Raw genomic sequence first — 18,324 nt, forward strand, 5'->3', positions numbered from 1 at the left:
AGAATAAATGGTTAAGGAGGGATGAAGGAGAAGTAGGGGAAAGGAATGAGGCTTAAGAGGAGGGCCTTTAAAGGGGCGAAGGAGAGGAATAATAGGAGAGATCACTAGGTGTTCTTAACTGAGATATTCCCCCCTGGACTGGCGAAAAATGAAAACCTAGAAACATCTGGAGGCATATGATTTCCAAGGGTAAGAGAAGAACTTGCTGCTGTTTTTTTTTTTTTTGAGGGAGATTAGCCCTGAGCTAACTACTGCCAATCCTCCTCTTTTTGCTGAGGAAGACTCGCCCTGAGCTAACATCCATGCCCATCTTCCTCTACTTTATATGTGGGACGCCTACCACAGCATGGCTTTTGCCAAGCGGTGCCATGTCTGCACCTAGGATCTGAACCGGCAAACCCAGGGCCGCCGAGGAGTGGAACATGCAAACTTAACCGCTGCGCCACTGGGCTGGCCCCCGTGCTGCTGTTTGATTGACAGGACCTTCAGCTTTTCTTGAAAGCTAAGACTTTATGACATGCTTGGAAATTTCCCATGTCAGGGACAGGGCCCCAGAAAGTGGAATGGTGTTTATTATTTATTTTTGCACACTTTGGTTTAGGATATTTCCTTTCATAGAGCTTTACGGACAGCAGAAATGTAACATTGGTCCCTCCTATAATAATAATGATTTTATAATAATAATTATAATGATACTTAAGACATCTTAACACATTAGGTTCTTCCAAAGTGTCTGGCCCCGTGTTTAAAGCTTTACATGAATCATTTTATTTAATATTCGCAATAACTCTGTGAGATACATACTCCTGTCATCCTCATTTTTTTCTTGAGGAAAATAAGATAAAGAGAGGTCAAATAACCTGACCAAATTATACATCTTGTTGATGGAAAACAGCCAGTCTCCAAAGTTAGAGTGTTTAACCACTAGGTTATACTGGCTCATCCATTTAGGATTCTTCCTGTGACACAAAGATGCATTATGATGTCTGTGGTCATTTTTTTAGGTAAGATTTGTACTTTTAACAACCTTCAGATTCCTTTCTTATAGGGCCTTTTTCTCCAGATGGGACGAGGTGTTATACAATAACTATGATATCTCAGGCAGACTTTAGCAGTTGTATCTATGGTGCACAGATATTATAGCCAGTGGGAAATGTAGAGCCCATCCATTCCAACTCTCTTGTTATGTGAATGGTCACACTACAGCTTATATTGGGAAAGGACTTGCCTGAGGTCAGAGATTTGCATTACGATTCAGACAGATCTTCTGGCTGCCATTCTTGGGCTTTATGGGACCAAAAGTAAAATGTGCCCCTGGAGAAGTTTACCTGTTTTTCCCACTCAGCTGAGAAACCAACGAATAAACAAGATAACAAAAAGGAAAGTAGATTGTTTCAAAACATTCCCTGAAACTAGGTTTTCTCCTTGTCTTATTGCTTTCCTTACATTTCTCCCCAGTGCTGACTCCTAACCAAGGGACTGAGGCTGAGAGTGGTGAGTAGATGTGGGTATTATCCTCATTCTTCCCCTTACTCTAAAGACCAGCTCAACAGGCTTCCTTGACACTCCAAGTCCTGTCCTCATCTTAGGTGACCTCGACAATATCCATTTGGAAGACCCATTCCACATACCCTGGCCTCATCTCCCTGTCTTTTAACTTCTTAGCACTTCAACTGCCCCCAGCCACTTGATGTCACTGAGCATGACTTCACTTCTAAAAGACTCAACTTCAATATCCCATTGTGACTCAAATCTCCTAACAATGGCTGGATCCCACGTTATCTGCTATTTGACCTCATTGAGGTGTCCAATGCCTCAAGCCTTTCCTTTTCTCTTCACTTCTTTCCTTATCCAGCCAGGACCTCAGGGCATATTGATTTAGCACTGATGGCATCTTCATCCCCTTTCCCTCCAAATACCATGTCTGCACTATTTAGTCTCAGTTTTGAGTCCCTCCAAACATTTGATTTCTCCAATCTCATAATGACCACCACGACAGAAAGAAGTAGCACTCCAAATATTGGTCTTCTAAATAGTTTCCAACCTCTGCTGGGCCCTCAGACCACTCAGCAATCCTTTTACAAGTCCCAGGTCATCTTCTCTAATTCTCTACTCCCATTCAGATTCCATTCTACACCATTCCACTCAGGTAACAACATCTTTCTCTCTAACTCACATCAAATGTATCCCCTCTTTGGCTTTATTTAGGTTTATTTTTCTCTTCTTTTGTAGTTTCTTTAGGTAGAAACTTATATTATTGATTTTCTCTTTTCTAACGTAAGCATTTAATGTTTTAACAGTGTACCACAAGTTTTGATATGTTGTATTTTCATTCAATTCAGTATATATTTTTTATTTCCCTTGAGACTTTCTCATTGACCCATGGATTATTTAGAAGGTTAGTGTAGTTTCCAAGTGTTTCAAGATTGTTTTTATCTTTCTGTTATTGATTTGTAGTGCCTGGTTCACCTGTTGTAGGTAGGACTTCCATTTGATGCAGAGGAAGAATGAGCCTACTGGGTCTACCTTCTGTTGCTAAAACTAAACTGGTGTTCAGGAAATGACAGACCCGGGTCATCTTTTTCTGTTGGATGAGAGGTCATAACATGTCTTGATGCTGTGCTATTTCTCTAGCCCTGGGATCTCAAAACAGTATACCTTTCTCTTCCATCTTTCAGAATTCTCCTTTGGTTTTCTCTGAAATTATTGCCAGGGTTTATAGTTGTACTTGGTTGGGAGAAGCTTGGGGAAAAATGTCTATGTGGTCTTGTCCTGAGCAGAAGTCTCCTGGTTATTTTTAAAAAAATATATTTAGATATAATTTCCATATCATACAGTCTATAACGTGAGTGTACAATTCAATATTTTTAGTGTATTCACATAGTTGTTCAACCATTGTCATAATCTAATTTAATAATATTTTCATCACTCCAAAACATAATCACATAACAATTAGCAGTCACTTTCTATCCTCCCTATCCCCTAAACCTAGGCAACCACCAAATTACTTTCTATCTCTACAGACTTTCTTATTCTGGAAATTTCATATGAATGGAATCATGCAATATGTGATCTTTTGTGACTGGCTTCTTTCATGTAACATAATGTAGTCAAGATTCATTCATGTTATAGCATTTTTTTTTTTAAAAGATTGGCACCTGAGCTAACAACTGTTGCCAATCTTCTTTTTTTTCTTTCCTGCTTTTTCTCCCCAAATCCCCCCAGTACATAGTTGCATATTTTTTTAAGTTGTGGGCCCTTCTAGTTGTCGCATGTGGGACCCCACCTCAGCATGGCCCGATGGGCGGTGCCATGTCTGCACCCAGGATCCTAACCGGTGAAACCCTGGGCCACCAAAGCAGAGCGCACAAACTTAACCACTGGATCACAGGGCTGGCCCTATAGCATGTTTTTAATGCCAAATAATATTTCATTGTATAGATATAATATATTTAATTTGCATTTTCCTATTAAATAATGAGGTTGAACATTTTTCATGTTTCCTCATCCTTTGGTTGTGTACCTGTCCAAATCTTCGGCCTATTTTTAATTGAGATTTTTGATTGAATGTTAAACATTCTTTATACATTCTGATTAATTTTTTCCAGTCTGTGACCTGTCTTTCATTCTTTTAATGAAATCTTTTGAAAAGCAGGAGTTTTTAATTTTAATGAAGTTTAGTTTATCATGTTAAAAAGTTGTAGGATCTTGATTTTGGCATCATTTCTAAGAATTCTTTGCCTACATTAAGATCACTAAGCATTTCTCCCAAACTCTGCACTAGAGTGAGGAGAAAAGTGGCCTAGGGCACAAAATTTAAGGAGGATCTCACTCTCAAGGTTGTGCAAGTCCCTGAGAGGGGGGCCATCCTTAAATTTTGTGCACCCTAGGCTCCTCACTTGCCTCACTTTATTTCTGGCCCTGTTTTCTGCTATGTTTTTTCCAAGAAGTTTTATTTATCCAATCATCAGTTGAGGGTCAAATGGGTTGTTTCCACTTTTTCTTATTATAAATAATGCTGCTATGAAATTCATGTACAAATTTTTGTGTGAAGGTATGTTTTCATTTCTCTTAGGTATATACCTATGAGTGGAATTTCTCTTAGGTATATACCTATGAATGGAATTATATGTTAACTCAATTTTTAACATTTTTGAGAAAGTGTCAAATAGCTTTTTAAAGGGACTGCACCATTTTACATTCCCACCAATGATGCATGAGATTTCCAACTTCTTTATATCCTTGCCAACAATTTTTATTACCTATTTTTTTGATTACAGCCCTCCTAGTAACGTGAATGTTTTCTCATTGTGGTTTTGATTTGCATTTCTCTAAAGACTAGTGACACTAATCAATGTGATAGACCATATTAGAACACTAAAAATAAAAAATTATATTTTTAGTTTTTAAATTTCTCTCTACAATTTATTTTTGAGTTGATTTTATATAGTGTGTGAGGTATGAAGTTTTTTTCTTCCACACGTATATCCACATTTTCTAGCACCATTTATTGAAGAGACTATAATTTCTCCATTTAATTACCTTTACAGGTTTGTCAAAAATCAGTTGATCACTCACTTTGTGTATGTTTCTGCATTTCCTCTCTATTTGATGGATCTATTCATCTATTTTTATGTCAGTACAATCTCTCTTGATTGTGCTGTAGATTTATAATAAATATTTAAATTGAGAAGTGTCAATTGCCAATTTTTTCCCAGCTTTATTGAGACGTAATTGACATATACCATTGGGTAAGTTTAAGGTGTACAATGTGATGGTGGTGAGAAAGTTAAAGCTCTACTCTCACAGCAACTTTCAAGTATACAATACAGCATTGATAACTATAGTTACCACGCTGTACATTACATCCCCGGAAATTACTCATCTTATAACTGAAAGTTTATAGCCTTTGACCAACATCTCCCTATTTCCCATCCCTCAGCCGCTGGCAAACACCATTCTACTCTCTGTTTTTATGAGTTCAATTTTTAGATTCTACACATAAGTGAGATCATATGATATTTATCTTTCTCTCTCTGACTTATTTCACTTAGCATACTGCCGTCTAGGTTCATCCAGGTAGTCACAAATGACAAGATTTCCTTCTTTCATAAGGCTGAATAATATTCCATTGTATGTATATACCACATTTTCTTTATTCATCAATGGACACTTAGGTTGTTTCCATATCTTGGCTATTATGAATGATACTGCAGTGAACATGGCAGTGCAGATATCTCTTTGAGATAGTGATATCCTTTCCTTTGGATATATACCCAGGAGTGGAATTGCTGGATCACATAGTAGTTCTATTTTTAATTTTATGAGGAACCTCCACACACACTGTTTTCTATAGTGGCTGTATCAATATACATTTCCACCAACAGCGCACAAGGTTTCTCTTTTCTCCACATCCTCACCAGCATTTATATTATCTCTTATCTTTTTGATAAAAGCCATTCTAAGAGGTATAAGGTGATATCTCATTGTGGTTTTGATTTGCATTTCCTTGATGATTAGTGATGTTGAGCATCTTTTCATGTACATGTTGGCCATTTCTATGTCTTCTTGGGAAAAACGCCTATTCAAGTCCTCTTCCCATTTTTTAATGAGATTGTTTTTGCTATTGAGTTGTATGAATTCTTTATATATTGGATATTAACCCCTTATGAGATGTATGGTTTGCAAATATTTTCTCCTATTTGGTACGTTGCCTTTTCATTTTGCTGATTGTTTCTATTGCTGTGCAGAAGCTTTTAAATTTGATATAGTCTCACTTGTTTACCTTTGCTGTCATATCCAAAAAACCTTTGCCAAGGCCAATGTTGAAGAGTCTTTCCCATATGTTTTCTTCTAGTAGTTTCACAGTTTCAGGTCTTACATTTAAGTCTTTAATCCATTTTGAGTAAATTTTTGTGAGTGGCATAAGATAGGGGTCCAATTTCATTCTTGTGCCTGTGTTTATCCAGTTTTTCCAATGCCATTTATTGAAGACTATCCTTTCCCCATTGAGTATTCTTGGCTCTTTTGTCAAATATTAGTTGACCATATGTATATGTGGAGGCTTATTTCCAGGCTTTCTCTCTGCTCCATTGGTCTATGTGCTCGTTTTTATCTCTGTACCATACTGTTTTGATTATTGTAGCTTTGTAATATAATTTGAAATCAGGAAGTGTGATGCATCCAGCTTATTCTTCTTTCTCAGAATTGCTTTGGCTATTTGCGGTCTTTTATGGTTCTATACAAATTTTAGGATTTCTTTTATATTTCTGTGAAATGCCATGAGAATTTTGATAAGGATTGCTCTGAATCTATAGATGGCTTTGGAAAGTATGGACACTTTAACAATATTAATTTTTCCAATTCATGAACACAGGATATCTTTCCATTGATTTGTGTCTTCTTCAATTTCTTTCATCAAAGTCTTGTAGTACCCAGTGCACAGATCTTTCACTTCCTTGGTTAAATTTATTCTTAAATATTTAATTGTTTTTTGATGCTATTGTGAATGAGATTGTTTTCTTAGTTTCTTTTTCAGTTATTTCATTGCTAATGTATAGAAATGCAACTGATTTCTGCACGTTGATTTTATATCCTGCAACTTTACTGAATTTGTGGATTAGTGCCAATTTTCTTTTTGGTGGAGTCTTCAGGATTTTTTGTATAATAAGATCATGCCATTTGCACATAAAGACAATTTTACTTATTATTTTCCAATTTGGAAGCATTTTAGTCTTGATTTTGCCTGATTGCTCTTGCTAAGACTTCCTATACTATATTAACTAAGAGTAGGAAGAGTGGGCACCCTGGTTTTCTTCCTGATCTTAGAGGAAAAGCTTTCAACCTTTCACCATTGAGTATAATGTTAGCTGTGGGTTTGTCATATATGGTCTTTATTATGTCGAGATATGTTCCTTCTATATCCAATTTATTGCGAGTTTTTATCATGAGGTGATGTTGAATTTTGTCAAATGCTTTTTCTGCATCTATTGAGATGATCATATGATTTTTATCTTTCATTCTATCAATGTGGTGTATCACATTTATCAATTTGTGTATGTTAAACCATCCTGCATCTCAGGGATAAATCCCACTTGATCATGGTAATGATCCCTTTAATGTGCTGTTGAGTTTGGTTTGCTAATATTTTGTTGAGTCACCAAATTTATTTTCTTTTTCAAAGTTTTTTGGGAACATTCTAGGTCCAGTGGATTTTGATATGAGTTTTGGAATTAGTTTATCAATTTAGGCATAAGACCTTCATAGTATTTTGATTGAGATTGCATTGAATCTTCAGATCAATTTTGAATCTTTTGACTCACTAAAAAGTAAATCTCCATTTATTTAGGTCTTCTTTATTTTCTATCAACAACTTTTTATAGTTTTCAGTAGTCTTGCAGTTCTTCTGTCAGATTTATCTGTAAGTATTTCACAATTTTTATGTGATTGTTAAGTGGTATTTAAAAATATTTTATTTGTTAGTATACAGAAATAAAACTAATTTTTGTCAGTTGGATTTGTATATTATTAGTTATAGTAGCTTTGTTTTGTAGAATCCACTCGATTTTCTGCATTGATGATTATTTTATCAATGAATAAAATCTCCTTTATTCCTTCAAAGTCTGGATGCCTCTTATTTTTCTTGTCTTATTGTACTGGCTACAATGTCCAGTGCAGCAGCATAAAACAACACACATTTATTATCTCATGATTTCTGTAAGTCAGGAATCTAGGCATGACTTAGCTGGATCATCTGCTCTGGGTCTCATAAAGCAGCAATCAAGGTGTTGGTTAAACTATATTCTCATCTGGAGGATCAACTAGGGAAAAATCTGCTGTCAAAATCATTGAGTTTATTGGCAGAATTCATTTCTTTGCAACTGTGTGACTAAGAGCCATTGTTTCTTACTGGCTGTAAGCTGGATGTGGCCCTCAAATCTTAGAGGCCACCTTCAGTTTCTTACCATGTGGTTGTCTCCATAGGCAGTTCATAACATGTCTGCTTCTTCAAGGCTCATAGAAGACCAGTCTGCTAAGACAGAATCTTTTGTAACACAATATAATGATGGGAGTGACATTCCATCATGTTTGCTGTATAACATGACCTAATCAAAGGAGTGTTATTCCATTACCCTTGCCATATTCTATTAACTAGAAACAAGTCACATGTCCCACCCATACTCGGGGTGAGGGGATTATACAGGACATAAAATCAGAGGCTAAAGATCATGAGAACCATACTAAAATTTGCCTACTACATAGTATAAGAGTCTTAAAATAGCATACTGCTATTTCCCCTCTGCTGACCTTTGTGCAAATGTCGTGTAGTTTACCTCATGATACATTGTTATTATTTTGTTTAAAGAGTAAACTTTTAGAAATAGTAAATTAACAAGAAATAAATCATATATATTTTCCCATGCAGTCCCTATTTCCAGTGCTTTTGATTTTCTTATACATATCCATATTTACACACTCATACACTCCACGCATATATAGTTGAAAGACTTCCTTTAAAAATGCTTTTAGTGCAGGTCAGATGGGGATTAATTCTTTCAGCTTTTCTATGTCTGAAATGTCATTATTTTTCCTACCTATCTGAAACATATTTGACTGAGAATAGAATTCCAGATTGATGGTGTTTTTCTTTCAGTACTTTAAAGACGTAGTTTTACTGTTTATTAGCTTTCATGTTTTCCAATAAGAAATTTTCTATAATTCTTATCTGTCTTCCTCTGTACAGCATGTGTCTTTTTTTCTATGTCTTATTTTAAGAGTTTCTCTTTATCATTTCCTTTGATTGATTTTATTATCATATGTCTTGGTTTCAGTCTCCTACATGTTTCTTGTGCTTGGGGTGTGTTGAAGTTCTTGGATCTGTGAGCATGTAGTTTTCATCAATTCTGGAATGTCTTCCACCTCTTCAAATATTTTTTTCTCTCTCTCACTCTCTCTCTCCTTCAGGGACTCCAATTACGCACATATTAGGATATTTAAATTATCCTACAACTCAGTGATGCTCCTCATTTTATTTCCATCTATTTTTTCTTTACATTTCATTTTGGAGAGTTTTGATTTGCACGTCTTTATGTTCATTTATCTTTTCTTTTGAAATGTTTAATCTGTTGTTAATCCCATCCACTGCATTCTTCACCACATACATTGTAGTTTATGTGATTTATCTAGTTTACATATCTAGAGGTTAGATTTGTGTGTTTTCTATATCTTCCATTTCTCTAGCTGACCTGTTCAATCTTTCTTCTATCTTCTTGAATAAAGGAAATACAAGCATAATAACTCTTCTAATGCCCTTGACTATTAACTTTATTATCTGTGTCAGTTTTACACCTGTTCTGTTTGGCTGATTTTTCTCCTTATTATAGGTAATATTTTCTTGCGGCATTGTTTGTTTTGCAATTTTTTGATTGGATGCCAGATATTGTGAATTTCAACTTGTAGAATGCTGCATATTTTGTATTCCTATAAATATTCCAGAGCTTTGTTCTAGGATGTAGTTACATTACTGGAAAACAGGTTGATATTTACAGGACTTGCTTTTATACTTTGTTAGGTGGACCAGAGAAACATTTTATCTGGGCTTCATTTTTCCACCACTGAGGCAACATCCTTCTGAGTATTCTTCTCTATGTCCCATGAATTATGAAGTTTTCAACTCTAGCTAATAGGCATAAGCATTATTTTCAGCCCTCTGTGAATCCCAGGTAGTATTCCCTCTAATCCCTTTAGGTAATGCTTTCCCTGGATTTAGATAATCTCTTTACATTCACAAAACCATCATCCCTGAGATAAATAATGGATTAGGACCTTCTGCAGATATCCCCAGTTCTTTATTTGTACAGCTCTCTCCTCTCACATACTCTGCTCTGTGAACTTCAGCTACCTTGGCCTCCTAGGACTTCCAGTTCTGTCACCTCAACTCATGGAGACTTCTGATAATGCTTGGATTTCCCCTCTTGGCACTGCACACTGGTACCTTTTCCAGGCATGAAGGTGGAGCAATTGTCAAGTTTCATCTCATTTGTTTCCCATCTTTCAGGGATCATTATCCTTTGTTGCATGATAGCCAATGTCCTGATAACTATTATATGGTATATTTTGATGGTTTTTAAAGTTGTTTCAAGTGGAATGGTAAATGTGGTCTCTGTTATTACCTTTTGGTCAAAAGGAACATCCCAGGTATCTATTAATTTCACACTGTTTAGGGAGTTTCTAATATCTTTCTGCTACTTATTTCTAATTTAATTCTGTGTGTTCACAGAACATGCTTTATCTGACTCAAATCTCTTAAATTTCTTGAAGTCTATTTTGTGACCCAGGAATATGTTATATCTTAGCAAATGTTGCATGTGCACTTGAAAACAATGTTTATTCTGCTGTTTGGTAGTGTGTTTTCTACATACCAATTAAGACAAGTTGATTAATAGTTTCATTCAAGTCTTTTATGTACATATTTATTTTTCTGTACTTGTTCTATCAATTACTGTGGAAGGAGTGTTGAAATCTCCAATTATAAATGTGGATTTTTTTCTTTTTAAGTTCTATATTTGCTTCATCTATTTTGTAGTTCTGTTGTTAGGTGCACACACACATTTATGATTGTTGCTTTCTTGGTGAACTGATCCCTTCATAATTATGTAATGATCCTTTTTATCCCTATTAATATTGCTTGTTTTAAAGTTTATATTGTCTGCTATTAATATAGCCATTCCAGATTTCTTTCCTTTAATTTTTTAAAACAGCTTCATCAAGATATGTTTCACTACCATAAAAAGTACCCACTTAAAGTCGTTTACTACTCAATGTTTTAGCATTTTAATAGAGTTGTGCAACTATCACCACTACCTAAATTTAGAACGTTTATCGCCCCCCCCCGGAAGAAAAGCCACACATATTAGCAGTTTACTCCCCATTCCTCCTGAGCCCCAAGCCCTAGGCAATAACTAATCTAAGTTCTGTCTCTATAAATTTACCTATTGTTGACACTTTCTCGTATATAATGACATGTATCCAACCTTATAGTATCATATGGAAGAATAGTTTTATTGCTCTAAAAATCCCTGTTATAATGCTCGATTTATTCGTCCTTTCCTCCCTCCCCTGGAACTCCTCTCAACCACTGATATTTTTACTGTTTCCATACTTCTGCCTTCCAGAATGTCATATAGTTGGAATAATATAGCATGTAGCCTTTTCATTTGACTTCTTTCAGTTAGCAATGTGCATTTAAAGATCCTCCATGATTTTTCATGGCTTGTTGCTCATTCTGTTTTAACACTGTTTAACCTTATATTGTATGGATGTAACACAGTTTGTTTACCCATTCGCCTACTGAAGGGAATCTTGGTTACTTCCAAGTTTTGGCAATTATGAACAAAGCTGCTATAAACATTTGTGTTCAGGTTTTCCCTATATCAGAGCTTAAGATCTGAGCACAGATGGGACTGCGAAGATTTCTTTGTGCTCTACAGCCTACTGTCCACTTCAAGAACTGTGGAAGATTTCAGAGCTTGAATGTCAGCTCTTTGGTTCTCTAATTAGTTCTCCTAGGTCCCCAGTCCTGCCTTTGGTTTTCTGTGCTTCAGGAGATATCACTTTACAATGATACCCTGACCCAGTCTTCAGAGGACTACTTTAGCTGCTATCTTTTACTTGTTGGAGGTATGGAGTGTTGTGGAGAGATGTCTTTTAACTATCCTGACCCACTCTTAGCCTTCATCAGCCGCAGACTTGTACTCATAGAAGATCTGCAGTGATTCATAATGGTTTCTCAGTTCTCCTGCACAACACAACTTAGGGTGGGGTATCTCTGTCAGCTTTAACTCTGTCACCAGATTTTAGCATATTGTCCCATGCACTTAATGAAGGCTTTGGGAAGTAGTTGGGTAGATACAAATTAACTCATTGAATGAAACTCCTTGGAAATCTAAAATGTCACACCAGTGAACATGGGGCATTCAATGATTCTTTAAGAATTTTGACAGGTTCTTCTTTACCCCCACCTATGGCACTCTTCTAGAGATGAAATGGACATGGCTATCCTAGGAATACTTATCATTTCCTGGAAAATAGTTCATTTTTGTTACTTTGCCACCCCAACTTTCTGATTGTATTTGAAAATACCATACTTTTGTATATTTACCCAGTTTGTTCTCATTTGTGGGGTGGGGGCAATGGTCTTCTGTGATTTTCTACATCCTAATTTAAAGTGTAGGATTTGATGAGTGTTTTTTTATCATGAAAGGGTGTTGGGTTTTCTTAAAAGCTTTTTTACATCAGTTGAGATGATGTATTTTTCTTCTTTCATTCTATTAATGTAGTGTATTACATTGACTGTTTTTCATATGTTGAACCATCCTTGCATTACAGATAAATTCCACTTGGTCGTGGTGCATAATCCTTCTAAGATGTTGCTTATTCAATTTAATACTATTTTGTTGAGGAATTTTGCATCTATATTCATGAGAGGTGTTGGTGTGTAGTTTTACTTTCTTGTGATGCTTTTGGATTTAATATCAGACTAATGCTGGCCTAAGAAGAAGTTAGGAAGTGTGCCCTATTCTTCTATTTCTTGGAAAAGTTTGAGAAGGATTGGTGTGGATTCTTCTTTAAATGTTTGGTAGAATTCATCAATGAAGCCATCTAATTCTGGGTTTTCTTTTTTGGGGGGAAAGATTTGATCATTGACTCAATATCTTTACTTGTTATAGATCTGTTTAGATTTTCTATTTCTTCTTGAGTCAGTTTTTGTACTTTGTGTGTTTGTAGAAATTTTTCCATTTCGTCTAGGTTATCTAATTTGTTAGTTTACAGTTCAGAATACTTTCTTATAATCTTTATTTCTGTAATTTGGTTAGTAATGTCTCACTTTAATTTCTGAATATGGTTATTTGTGTCTTCTTTCTTTTTTCTTAGTCAGCCTGGCTACAGTTTTGTCAATTTTGTTGATATTTTCAAAGAACCGACTGTTGGTTTTATTGACTATCTCTTGGTTTTTTTATTTTCTATTTCATTTATCTCTGCTTTAACATTTATAATTTCCCTCCTTCTGCCAACTTTTGCTTAATTTGTACTTCTTTTTCTACTTCCTTCAAGTGAAAAGTTAAGCTATTGGTTTGAGCTCCTTCTTTTTAAATGGAATCACTTGCAGCTATAAATTTTCCTCTGAGCACTGCTTACCATAAGTTTTGCTATGTTGTGTTTTCGTATTCATTTATCTCAAAGTATTTTCTAATTTCCCTTTTGTTTTCTTCTTTGATCCACTGGTTAGCAGTGTGTTATTTAATTTCCACATATGTGTGAGTTTTCCTGCTATTATGATTTCTAGTTTCATTCTATTGTTGTCAGAGAAGATACTTTGTAAGATTTCAAACTTTTAAAATTTATTGAGCCTGGTTTTGTGGCCTAACATATAGTCTATCCTGGAAAATGTTCCATGTGCACTTGCGAAGAATGTGTATTCTGTTCTTGATGAGTGCAGTATTCTATAGATATCTGTTAGGTTTAGCTGGTTTATAATGTTGTTCAAGTCCTCTATTTCTTTATTAATCTTCTGTCTAGATGTTTTATCCATTGTTGAAAGTGGCATATTTAAGACATTTGGTTTAAAATTTTTGTCTAGAAAGTTCCATGTCTGTGCTTCCTCAAGTATATCTTCCCTTAATTTCTTTTTTTCTCTTGTGATTAGGCCATAATTTCCTGCTTCTTCGTATGCATTGTAATTTTTGTTGAAACTTGGACATTTTGAATGATATCCTTTATAAACTCTTTCAAAAAATAGAATAAGAGAAGACACTCCTAACTAATCCTTTGAAGCCAATATTTCCTTGATACCAAAACCAGAGAATGACAATGTAAGAAAATAAAACTACACACTAGTATTCCTGGTGAATATAGACCAAAAATCCTTAACAAAATACTAGCAATCTTAATCCATTAACATATAAAAAAGATTATACATTATGACCAAGTGAGATTTATTTCAGGAATTCTAGGTTTGTTTAACATAGGAAAATCAATCAATTTAATGCTACAGCATATTAATAGAATAAAAGATAAAACCACATCACCACGTCAACAGTTGCTGAAAAAGCATTTGACAAAATCCAACACCTGTTCATAAAAAAAAATGCTCAACATACAATGAATAGAAGGAAAGTTCCTCAATCTGATAAAGGCCATCTATTAAAAGCCACAGCTGACTTCATTTGCTGTAGGACCTAAGAAGGACTCTTCTTACGTGTGTCATTCTCTGGTTCTCTTTGATAAACTTCTAGCTGGTCTACCCTTTATTTGTTGTTATAAGTATCATGGAGCTACCAGTATTCTCTTAATTGGTCACCAGTAAAATTTGAATTGTTTTCAACAATGCTCTTGGGCTTGAACTTCCCCATAGTCTTTTCAAAATAAAGTCAGTCCCCTTAGTCTGATCTGTGGAGTTTTTGTTTTCATGTCTGCCTTTCCCCTGGGAAGAACTTAAATGCCAATGCAAGGGAGCAAGGAGTAGGGACAACACCAATCTTCTCCTAGAGCAATACCCCATGCTCTAGGAGCAGAGCTCTGGGAATGAAGCAGAGAGAGCCCTGATTTTCTCTGTTTGACACTTTTAGTGTGTAACCTCTGTTGTTCCATAGAGTTGGGATAGTAGGTGTGTTCCAGGTAGAATATATTCTGCCTGCCATGCTTGGAATAGAGCTTCCATCCTATGAATAGGGACTCAATGGGGGAAGGAGAACTGGTCCACCATGACTGCCCAGAATGGAATTTCTGCAATACGGAGCTTAGAGTGATAAGTGATGCTGGTTGTCAGCCTCTCCCAGAATTAAACTGTGGTCCTAGACTGAGAGTTAGATGGAGAGGAAGCCCATCTTCTTGACTGCAGATGTCTGAAGTAAGCTTTCCATCACACTGAGCTGGTAGTGGTGGGGATATAAACATGTCAAGGCTCAAGTTCCACAAACTCTCATTGTTCTTACTGAGATTTAGATGATTTTCTTGATTAGATGTTTCTCCATCTGCTTTAGGCCCTTAGGATATTGGGCTTTAAATATTTTTTTTTAAAGTAATTTCCAATGGTTAAGTGGTTGTTTTGCTGGGGATAACGTTCACTGTGCTCCTCAAACTACCATTCTGGAATTCTATCCTACGTTTATTTTTTACGTGTGGATATTCACTTGGCCTAGAACAATTTATTAAACAGACCATCTTTTCTTTAAAGTACTGCAATGTCTTCTTGTCATAAATCAGATCATCATATACGTGTGTGTCTGATTCTGGACTCTAGATTTTGTTCCATTAATTAATTTGCTTATCTTTTTGTCAATACTACACCCTCTTAATTACTATCTCATTACAATAGGTATTCTTATCAGATAGTGAGTTCCTCTCCTTTGCTCCTCTTCTACATAATCCCCAGTATTCTTGGCTCTTTGCATTTCCTTATGAATTTTAGGATTACCTAGAAAATTTTCCAAAAACATAATGGAACTTTCATTGGAGTTGTGTTCAATCTATATATTAATTAGGAGAGATTTTATGTCCTAACAATATTCAGTATTCTGATCCATAATACAGTCTGTCTCTCCATTTATTTATGTCTTTAATTTTTTTCTCAAAATGTGATTTTAATTTTCAGTATAAAGGTCTTTCACATCTGTCATCAGATCTATTTCTAGGCATTTGATTTCTGATTCAATTGTAAGCAATGTCTGTATCCTTGAGGATTCCACCAGAAAAATGGAACCGGGGGGATATAAGTATATATATATGCAGAGAGAAAGAGACAGAGAGATACACAGAGAGAGAATGGTTTATGTGAATATGGGGGCTAGGCATGTCTGAAATCTACAGGGCAGGCTGACAGGCAGACTGGAACTCTTCAGTGATAGCTGAAGTTGCAGAACACAGGCAGAATATCTTCTTAAGGTAAACCTCAGCTCTGCTCTTACGGCCTTTCAAGGGACTCAACAGGAGAACAGATTTAGGATAATCTCCTTTACTTCAAGTCAACTGATTATAGATGATAATCACATCTACAAAATACATACACAACAACATCTAATTGGGGACTATAGTCTAGCTAAGTGGACAAAGAACTGTCTCACAATGTTATTAAATTTCTTTTTCAACTTAAATGTTTGTTGCTGAAATAAAAAAATTGATTTTTGTATCTTGACTTGCTAAATTCACTTCTTAATTCTAATAGTTAGGACATAAGTTCCTTGGGATCATTAGGTAGCCAATTTTGTGTGTGTACAAATAATGAAAATTTTATTTTAAGCTTTCTAATCCTTATGCTTTTAATTTCTTTTTCTTATTTTATTGCACTGATTTGGACCTGTAGTACAAATTTGATTAAAAGTGATAGTCATCCTCGATTTTTTACTAGTCACAGTAAATATTTCGTTTTAACCCTTGAATGTGATGCTTGTTAAAGTGTTTTGGGGAATGTATTTTCTTAGAATGAGCAAGTTTCCTTTTATTATTATTTTGCTACAAGAGTCTATCATGAACAGGTTTTTAATTTTGTCAAATACCATTTATACTTCTATTAATATGGTCCTGGTTTTTCTTTTTTTAACTTTGATAATATGACGAATTACATTGAATCACTTTTGAATGATAAACCACCCTTGGATACCCAGAATGAATATCACCTGTTTATGATATATTCTCTTGTTTTACTTATTTCTAGATTTGAAAGGTTAAATTTTTAGTAAGGATTTTTTTGCATCTATATTCATGAGAGGGATTTTTCTGTAATTATTCTTTCTTTCAATGTCCTTGTCAGATTTTGATTTCAAAGGTTTACTGGCTTCTTAAAAAGAGTTAGAGGGGCTGGCCTGGTGGCGCAGCAGTTGAGTGTGCATGTTCTGCTTTGGTGGCCTGCAGTTCGGATCCCAGGTGAGGACAGGACACCGCTTGGCAAGCCATGCTGTTGTAGGCGTCCCACATATAAAGTAGAGGAAGATGGGCACGGATGTGAGCTCAGAGCCAGCCTCCCTCAGCAAAAAGAGGAGGATTGGCAGCAGATGTTAACTCAGGGCTAATCTTCTTCAAAAAAATAGAGTTAGAATGTCTTATTTAGGTCTGTGTATAAAGTTTGTAAGATTAATGTTACTTCTTTCTTAAATGCTGGGTCTGGGGTTTTCTTTATGGGAAGGCCTTAAATAATGGAGTAAATTTCTTTATAAATGGGACTATTCAGATTGTTTTAATTTTAGTAAATTATAATTTTCAAACAATTTGCCTTTTTCTCTAAATTTTAAATTGAATTGCACTTATTTGTTCATAATAACCTCACTACTTTTAAGCATCCTTAGAATCTCCTGTGATGTCCCTTTTTATTTCCAATATTAGTAACTTCTGCTTTCTCTTCTTCTTGATCAATTTTACTAGGCAATTGTCAATTTTATTTAGCTTTTCAAAGAACAAATTTTGGTCCCTTTTGTTTTTCTCTATTTTATATTTATTTTTTATTAAATTGATTTATAACAATCTTTGTTATTTCCTTCCTTATAATATTCTAAGGTTAAACTTTATGGTTATTTTTCAAACTTCTTGAAATGTAAGCTTAAAAATTAATTTTCGATGTTTCCTCAAGTCTAATATGAGAATATATATATATCCCACTAATGTCTGCTAAAGCTGCATACCACAAATTTTTATATATTCGTTGCATTTATTATATTTCATTTTGAAATATTTTCTACTTTTACTTGTGATTTCATTTTTTATCCATTGACTATCTAATAGCATATCCTATAATATATTCTACTTATTGTTTTGTTGTTCGTTTCCAAGTTACTTCCACTGAAGTCAAGAAGATTCTCTGAATAATTTCAATCTTTATAAATGTGTTGAAGCTTTCTGTGCTGCCAAGCATATGATCAATTTTGTTAAATGCTCCTGCTACACGTTCAAAGAAAATGAATCCTGCCATTTTTAGCTGGAGTGTTTTATGCATGACAATGAGATGGTGTTGCTTCATTACGTTGATCATATTTTCTTTGTCCTTACTCATTTGTGCGTGCGTGTGTGTTAGTGTTTTATCCATTTTTTTTCTGCAGTGTTTTTGGCAGGAGTGCTTGTCCATCCCACTAGGAAGCAGAAGTCCCTTCATTTCCTGTACTCAAATACCATCTACACTTTGTCAACTCCAAAATATATTTCCAGCCCAGACCTTTCACCTGAGTCCAGGCTCATACATCTAACTGTCTACTGAGCATCTTTACATCTCTCAGATACTTCACATTCACGTTAAAACTAAAATTATCATTTTCCACTTCAAACTTCCCCTCTCAATCT

This window comes from Equus asinus, chromosome X, assembly GCF_041296235.1.
Source record: "Equus asinus isolate D_3611 breed Donkey chromosome X, EquAss-T2T_v2, whole genome shotgun sequence".
Classification (NCBI taxonomy): Eukaryota; Metazoa; Chordata; class Mammalia; order Perissodactyla; family Equidae; genus Equus; species Equus asinus.